Below are 9,482 nucleotides of genomic sequence, written 5' to 3'. Positions count from 1 at the left end.
AATGGCAAAAATTTTCAAATGCCATTAAAAAAAATTTTCATTTGTTGCGGGTAAAATGGAGTATTCTCTAAGAAAGGTTGAAAAAGAAATTTTTAATAGTTTTTGACGCAAAACAAAAGTCATTAACATTTTTCGACTGACACTTTTGATTTTTGGTTTAAAGTAGTATATTAGAAAATTATTAAAAGTTAATCAAAATTCAAAATTTTTAAAAATTGTAAATATTTTAAAGTTGATTATTGAAATACATCTGAAGTAATTTAACACTAAAAGTTATTTTAATGTAAATTGATTAAAAAAAAAAAAATCCACTTGATTTCATACTATTTTTTTTATAAAAACCAAATTTTTAGAAAACAGTGAAAAATAAATTCAAAATAGTACTTAATTATATGTACAAAAGTTATTTTGGAATGTTTAAAAATCATTTGAAAAAAAAAAAATTTTTTTTATAATTTTAGGAGTACCCCGTTTTGCCCTCCCCTGTATTCAAGAGTAAATATGCAAATTTTCAAGTATGATTCAACACTTACGACAAAACGGAAAGACAGTAACGATGTAAAATGTGTGCATACATATAATAATAATAAAAAAAATAAGAAGGGGTTAAAAACACGGTCGGATAACCCAAAGTCGTGCGCTTTGAGGGCGTTGAGGCGCGAGTCCCTCTTGTTGTGCCTTACTCCCAATTTCATTTTTACACTACCATTATTCTAAATTTTCTCTTTCTTTCTCTCTGTGTACACTATTTTCTCAAGCAAAGGTACATCTCAACAGTCCTGCTGTGCGAAAAAATTAACGGTCTACTTTCTTACTATTTAAACGGATACAAACACATTTCCGGAGCCTGGTGTGCACGAGAGCTGAGAGATGACGACCAGCGGCAAGCCACGCGCTTTTACTGTGGCCAATAGAAATTCCAGGGTATTTTCACTTTTGACAAATTTTCTCAAGTCAATAACAACCGTACAAATATAACCTACTTATTTACTGGAAATATTTTAACTGAATATAAAATAATAAAATTGAAACTCAAAAATTCATTTTAAAAAATTGAGATAAAATTATTTTTTTGTAAATTTAAAATAAAAAAATAAATAATAAAAAGACGGTTTTAAAAGTGAGCGAGTTTAAAATGTTAAGATGGTACAAAAATAAATAGAAATTGATGAGCAAAGCAGTTTGTACGAAACATTGAACAAAGGGGGGACACGTGCCCTTTCACTGTTGGTGATCTTACACCCAAAGAATTGTCCCTTTCTCTTACTGATTGTCAATGCCCGATAATATTTTTCAACGACATAGCAAATATTTTCTCAATCCAACTTGTGTAAATATCAATGTCAAGTTTTATTTTTACGACAAAATATTCAAAAATAAATTCATCTTTATAAAAAAAAAAAATTCTGTTAAAAATAAATTTATTTTTATCAGCAAAATAACATTACGAATAATTATTTTTTTTAAAGAAATTAAAAGAAAAATTGTTTTGATAAAAAAAAATTGACGGTATTTATTATGGGTAAAAAGTAATAAAACCCTTGAGCAAAAATAAAACGACGAGTAGTATAAAATAAAAATAATTACATAGTAGAATAAAGGTTGCATTGTCAGTCATATACATTTGTATACATAAATATATATGTATAATAGTTAGAGGTAATACTTTTTTGGCATTGATCTGAATCAGACGATAAGTATATACATACGTACATAGATTTCATAAACGCCGCGTGGATTAAACACAGTTTCGTATTTATTTGGAGTGGAAGGTTGCCACACGCGGGGCGCCGAACAAACAGCGCATCAATAGTAGAGCACCGCGGGCACGCTGGGCCATTGAGTTTCTCACATTGTGTGATAGAGCGCGTATGCCGCCGCACGCCACCTTCATATATATGTATATAAATACATACACCGTGTACTTACACACGTTTATAAACACCCCCCATGCGTGTACTTGCCCCCATATCGCCACGAGGGTGCCTGAGGGAATAACAAATCCGCTACCAAACACCCGCTGATCGGCCTCATTGAACCTCCCATTCGCCAAATAAACATGTTCGATAAATGTTCTTATACTTATTTTCATCAAACGTTATATATCAAATTATTTTTATTATTTTTTTAACTCACTCTAACAAAGATACAATTATTTTGTATACAATTAAAATAATGTGGGGTAAATAAAATCCCTAGCAAAGTTCAAGTCAAAAAATGATTGACCAATTTTTTAAATAGTTAAAAAAGAATCAAATCAATTTTCTTGTGTTTTGTTTTTTGATTAATTATGTTTAGGCAATTTTCTGGCGGTGCCCCCCCCCCCCTTTTTAAATATTCCATGACCTCGAACTGTCATAAGAGCATTAAAATTTTATTAGTTAATTTAAAAAAAATTAGGGCATTAATTGAAAAAAGGAAAGCGCAGCTACAATTTCGTCGAGATTTGAAATTTGAAAAAAATTACTCACAGTTGTTATCAATCAGGAGTTAAACAAAATTTGTTAAATAAATTTTAGCAACATTTGAATTATTTACATTTGAAAATTCGAATTATGAAATTGACATGAAGATTTTACTGAAATTTATTTGACAAATTTCGTTTAACTCCTAATTGATATCAACTGAAATAATTTTTTAAAAAATCTATGTCTCGGCGAAATTGATGTACCTGAAGATCGGAACGTTTTTCGTAAAACGAAAATAAAAAACAAAACGAAAAGTAAAAAATTTACTGGGTCTAAATTTTTTAAATGTCTCGCATACGCGCTAATATGTCAGCCGGAAATTGCAGGCCACTTAACTACCCCTTCACCAGTCAAATTACATAAATTTTTCATTTTCGTTACGTGAAAAACGTTCCGTTCTATAGGTACATCGAAGTTGTAACTACGTTGCCCTTTTTTCAATTAATTATTAAAATACTAATACGGTCATTACAATTGAAAGTCATTGAATATTTTAAAAATGGGGGCACTGTCTGTGAATACCTTTAATTTATTGGGCCAATAACCAAAAATCGACATAGGCAATTGAAAAAAACCGAGTACTCAGTAGATAATTGTGAGTATTGGCACAAATAATACAGCAATAACCCAATAATTTGTCTGGCAATTTAAGGTTTACCAACAAAATACGTGACCCAGTCACGGTATCCAAGGCCATTGGATGACCAAAATTCAAGGGCAAACGTCAGCAACCATAGAATTATTAAACTACCAGTCTGCAAAGTGACTGAGGATAAATAACTCAGGTGGAAGAATTACAGAAGTCAAAAATGGTGGTTTTTAAAAATACTGTAAAGTGAGATAAATGGTCAGTTGATGGGACTGACCCAGTGCTTACACTATACAATAACCTAGAAAATTTTTACCTAAATAAAATAGTGATGGGACAAAAAAAGAGTAAAAGTTATAGTTTTAGATTGTAAAGGAAACTTTTAGTTCAGAAGTCTAGCAATCTACTGGGGTCTCTTTATTTTTATTTTAAAGTTAAAGGGACATGAGAGACAAGAGATGAGAGAGTGACTGAGGGGTGAAAGCTTGGACGTTTCGACTTTCCAATTTATTGTCACGGTCGTATTTCTTCAAGGCTCTTTACTTGTTCGCTCATATTTTCTTCTCTTATTTTTCCCCCTTATTTTTAGCATACCAGTGAATTTAGAAATGAACAAGAACAAGGTCTTTACTTATGTGAGAATTCATAGTACAGATATTGAGCCCAGTCCGTCTGGTTTTAGTATAAAGTATGGTCAGTGGGTTAGATACTTCCAAGTAGGATTTGTGGTTTCGTCAAGACCAGAAAAATTTATACCAATGACCCCGTATGGTGAAATATGTATACCAGATTAAAAAGATTCTCTACTCTCCCTTTTCTCTTTTACTTTATATACGTAAAATATCTATAACATATTTTTTTTTAACGAGTAGTTTTAAATTTAAGTTGAAGTTCACTAAATCCTTTTACGTAGAAAATGGTCAGATGTACAAATTTTTTTTTTTTTTTACTCAAAATAGCTCGTGGCTAGGGAGCTTTATCCTGTCATCGACGAAACATGAGACATTGATTTAACACAATAAATAAATTTATTACATACTTGGTGAGTTTTTAAACTATTTAAAAAAAAAAAAAAAAAAAAATCCGTTCTAAGTTCTACTTCCATAAATAAGCAGAAACATCTGTACTGAATGACCAGGGATTTTTGTCCGTAGTTTTAAAAAACATTATATCCGTGAAACATATGGAATGAAAATTTTACCTCTTCGTGTTTTTTTTTATTTGAATCCAATAAAATATAACCCTTTTAGGGTTAAATTTTTATAGATTTACAATATCTAAATTTCAGTATTCTTCGTGCGTAAAAACTTGTGTGTGTTGTCTATTGTAATGTTTATGACTCAGGAAAACAAAAAATATATGTTGTATAGTAAGCTTTAAAAAACATGAAAACGGACCTTTTTAAATAATGGATATTATTTATATTTTTATTACTCGACTCTTGGAATTATTTGAAGACCTAACATACCGGCATAGAGGATTTACAGTATTATTTTTTGCATAGACTTAACCTTTTTTAACTGCTCAATTTTTTGACCGATTTTTCCATTTAAAATATCTTAAAATCCATTGAGTTACGATACTTCTCTGAATTTTTTTTTCTAAATTTAAAAAATCTATTCAAATATAAAAACTATTGACGTTTATTGACTGCAGTTAAGTTTTTTATTTTATTTTTTCAACACAAAAAATCCCACCCACAATAACTGATTATTTTTAACGTAAAAAAAAAAAAAAACACTTTTTCATCATTTCCACACAATTACGGACATACTTAGAAAAAATGGTATAATTATATTATAATTTATAATTTACACAAATTAAAATGAGTTTAAATGTTTATGTAACAAAATATTGCACAGAAAAAAAATATTAGTAAATATTACTGAGATTCTCGTCAACAGCGCGCCTAGGCCGAATCTCAGTAAATATTACTAAGTAGAACGTAAGAAATTAATAACAGATGCATTTTTTTGACAAGTATCTTGTAGTTTTTTAAGGCTTAAGTAGTAATTTTAAATAATCAAGCAGTATATTTCAACGATTAACTGTTAATTATAGCAGTTTAAAAATTAAAATCATAACTTTACTAACTGAAACGACATTAGTTATTGAACATAACATAAATAATTACAAGTTGAACTACAATTATTGTCAATCATTTTTTTCCGTATGTGTAATATAATAATTGAATAATCCATGTCAAAGAAACATATTAAAAATTTTTTTAATACTTTTAAAAATAAATGAATCTAATATAAAGTCTTCAGTTTGTAATTCAAACACTAGCCTCCAAAATTATAAATAAACCCGATATAAATTACAGAAATCATCAAATATTTCTTTAATTGTCGAAAAGCAGCAAAAAATTAAAAGAAAAAAAAATGAAATTTGTTCGAGTGTAGAAGTAAAAAAATAGCTGACTAAAAATTTTTCGATACACCCTTTTAAACATGATATAAGTTACTAAGTTCTTGCCAAGTTTCAAATTTTTTCATCAATTGTCACTCCAGATATAAATATGCAAAGTTTACTTTTAAAAAAATACATGCGTTTTCCACACATTTCCGAAGAAGTTAAAAAAAAATAATGATATAATTATATTTGAATTCATAATTTACACAACTTAAAAAGAGTTTACATGTTTATGTAACAAAATATTATGTAATATAATTATTAAAAAATCCTAGTCAAAGAAACATATCTTCTTTATCATAATAAATAACAATTTACTTATATAATGAAATATATAAATGAATAAAATACCATTCTCTGTGACTGTGACACTCATCATAGAGCCGCTAGCCCAAAGGCTCTAATTAAAATAATAAACGTATTTGCACGAAGTCTTTACAGTGTTTTACCCCCAGCTCAGCTTTTCACACCCCTATCTCGCGAATATATACATGTATAAATATACATGGATCCAAGAGAAAATTTATCACCATTCGTAGACCACAACATTTCAGCCCCCATTTCAATGTGTATAAATGTTTCCATATTATATCGCGAGCTCCTGAGGGGCCTACACAGGATGCTAGGATATCCAAAGGGGAGTACGAAAATCACAAGAATAGTATATATATATATATATATATATATATTTATATAGTTCGGAGAGTAGAGTAGATCTCTACAAGTTCGCTCGTAAAAGTGAGAAAGAACTATCGAAATAAAAAGAGAAACAGATGTAGGAGAAAATCGCTTAGGGGTTGGGATCTCGAGGGGTTGGCTTTGGCGTCTCGTTACAGCGGTTGGCTTTAGGGGATGAAGGCGGCCAAAGCCGCATCCACGCGGGGTGGGAAGGAAAACTCGTAAAACGACTCGACCACCGTGTTTTTCGCCGATTGAATCAATTAAAGTAGAAAAATTCTGGTCCTAGTTGCTAAAATATATATGTATATATATATACATACTTGGAAAAATATTTCTATATATTCGATTTCACGTTAAAAAAAAAAAAACTTTATAAATGTTTGATCCATTTAATTTATTTTTTATACAATTATTTTTTATTTATGAAAATAAAAAAATAGTAGTTATATTTCATAACTGTAATAATAACTGACGTTTGTATAAATAATTAAAATTATTTATGTAATTATGAATACTATTATTTCGAAATAACAAATGAAAAAATAATTGATATAAATGAATGATAAATATTTGATCTTATTGAGTGAATAAAAAAAATAAATAAGGGAGAAAATCGTAACATAAAGAGTGTCAGACAACATAGTTTAATCTCTTAATTACTCAGGCCACAAGACCCCACTATATTACATGGATACCATTATGAATATATAGTGTATATATATGTGCATATATAGACGCAGAAATCACCTTATCTGAGTATTAAAATTATAAAATGTAACAGTAGCCGATTAAGCTCACCATCCGGCTTGTTTGTTAAATAATATCAATACCCAGCTTTTCTCTATACTATATCCATACACACCAGGTTGTGTAAGATCTTGTATTACTACATTGTTATAGATAAATCTCTAAACGATTGGCACATAATAATAAATAAAAACACAAAAAAAACCGTACACTGAAAAAAATTGGGAGTAAATTCGGAGTGATTACGGATTTTATTGAAATCCGAATTCACTCTGTGACTCGGAGCTCCGGAGTTTAAAAAAAATCAGTCTGCATGAGGAGTGAATAGGAAGTTTATCTTTTTAACGGAGTGATTTCGGAGTGATCTAGATTTTATTTCAATCAGCATTCGTAGTTACAATATTAAAATAAACTCCTTTTGGGAGTGACTTTAACTCCGATCAGGATTTTCAATACTAAATTAAACTTCTGTTCGGAGTGAATTTCACTCCAAGGGGATTAAATAAATAAACAGCCATCCGCTCCGCATTCACTCCGGATTTACTCCGCTAATTTTTAGCAGTGTAACTTTTAATTTTCTCGACATTAAAAAATTTACGGAGTGAACGTCAATTGATTCCGTAGTGAATGTGGAGCGGATAGATGACTGTGCATTTATTTAACCTCCTTGGAGTAAAATTCGCTCTGTAGGGGAGTTTATTATAATATTAAAAGTCCGAATCGGAGTGGATGCGAATTGAAATAAACCCCAGATCACTCCGAAATTACTCCGCTGGAAAAACAAACTCCGTATGCGGAGTGATTTTTCTAAAACTCCAGAACTCCGAGTGACGGAGTGAATTTGGATTGAAATAAAATCTGCAACTACTCAGAACTCACTCCCGATTTTTTACATCGCAAAATAAAAAAATTTGGAAAATCCAAAAGTGCACGACTCGTAATGCTCACATATTATGAAATAATAAATAACAATAAAAAAATGGCGGCAAGTGCAAATAAATTTAAAATATATACAATTCTCTTTCATTAAAACTTGTCATGCTTTATTTTTATTATATTAGTATTTTTTTATAATTATAAAAAAACTTATTCAAAATATCTCGATTAATAAAAAAAAAAAATATATATGTAAATAAAAATAAAAATACAAAAAAATTGAATTGAAAAAATTCAGGCGTACCAATTAGCAAAAAAAAACAGCTGTTCTAAGACGGTAATGCACAAGCGCCCCTGGTGGAATAAATGTACGCATATGTGTATAGATATATCACCATCCATGTTAATTTTACATAGATATATAGATATATAGTTATACAGCCTTTTTTATTCTTTTATTAATTGTAATTAAACGACACTGAGTTACCTAGCCATTTGCAATAGGAGACCTACAATTATCTCAAAGAATTTTTTTAAAAAAAATTTGATTCAATTACTGCATTTTTTCGCAAGTTATCGTGTATACGGGATTCGTACTTGACGGACAGGAAATTTTTTAAAACTATTTTTGATGTTTTTTCCGTTTTTATTCAACTAAATAAATTTTTGAAAAGTATGGAATTAATCTCCATTAAATTTTCTTCAAAATAGTATGCAAACCATCTTAATTTCGTAAACTAACAAGGGTATAATAATTGATTAGTTACCGAAGTGAGGCGAAAAAAAATTTTTCGATCGTAAAGCACGAACGAGTCGTGCAATAAGAAAAAAAATAAATATGTACATAATTATGTAAATATATTTATGTATTTATTTGACATGATAATTACTGTTAAAGTATTGTATATATCTACGAGGTATGATATGAATCGCTGTGACATTTTCGAGAAATTTACTAGAGAAACGCGAGCAAGGAAAGACTGAATCAGCAGATCTTGACACGAACTTTCACACTTACACGAACTAAATTTCTAATTGACAGTTCTGTGTTCACTTTACAATCCTGTTTTAACACCTAGACATATATAAATACATTTTGCTTCGGTAAGCTAAAAGATACTGTACAATATATAATAACTATTGTAACAGAACCTGTTATTATAATATATATCAAACCAATAAAACTGTATAAATATCTAAATCTCGATCTAAGTCATTAACTTATTGATAAATGTAATATTCAAATTTTTAAAAATAAGTATATATTTATTAAACAAAAAAAAAAGTAGTATTGATGCAAAATATTCTTACTCGCCCCAAGAAAATTTTAACTTTTGCCCCGAAAAATTTTTTGAATTATGAATTGAAAACAAAACTTTTCTTGAGGGAAGAAAAAATTTTCGATAAGAAGAAATTTCTTGCGGCAAGAAATCCTTTTTTTTCTGTTTTGTATCAATATAAATATTGGAAATAATAAATAAAATATTTGAACCCATAATAAAGTGTATAATGTATACTGTAAAAATAATAAATTGCTGACGTTCTGCGTCAAGATACCTCACGTGTGCAATTCAGTGTATGTAATCAAGTTATGAATTTATATAAAACACTGCCAAAGATTATAATTGACATGATGTATGACGTGGAAGCTAACTTATATTCACTACACACTAACATATAAGAAGCCTTTTTTGGTATATAGATAT

Source organism: Microplitis mediator, chromosome 5, assembly GCF_029852145.1.
Source record: "Microplitis mediator isolate UGA2020A chromosome 5, iyMicMedi2.1, whole genome shotgun sequence".
Taxonomy (NCBI): domain Eukaryota; kingdom Metazoa; phylum Arthropoda; class Insecta; order Hymenoptera; family Braconidae; genus Microplitis; species Microplitis mediator.
This window is presented reverse-complemented; position numbering follows the sequence as displayed.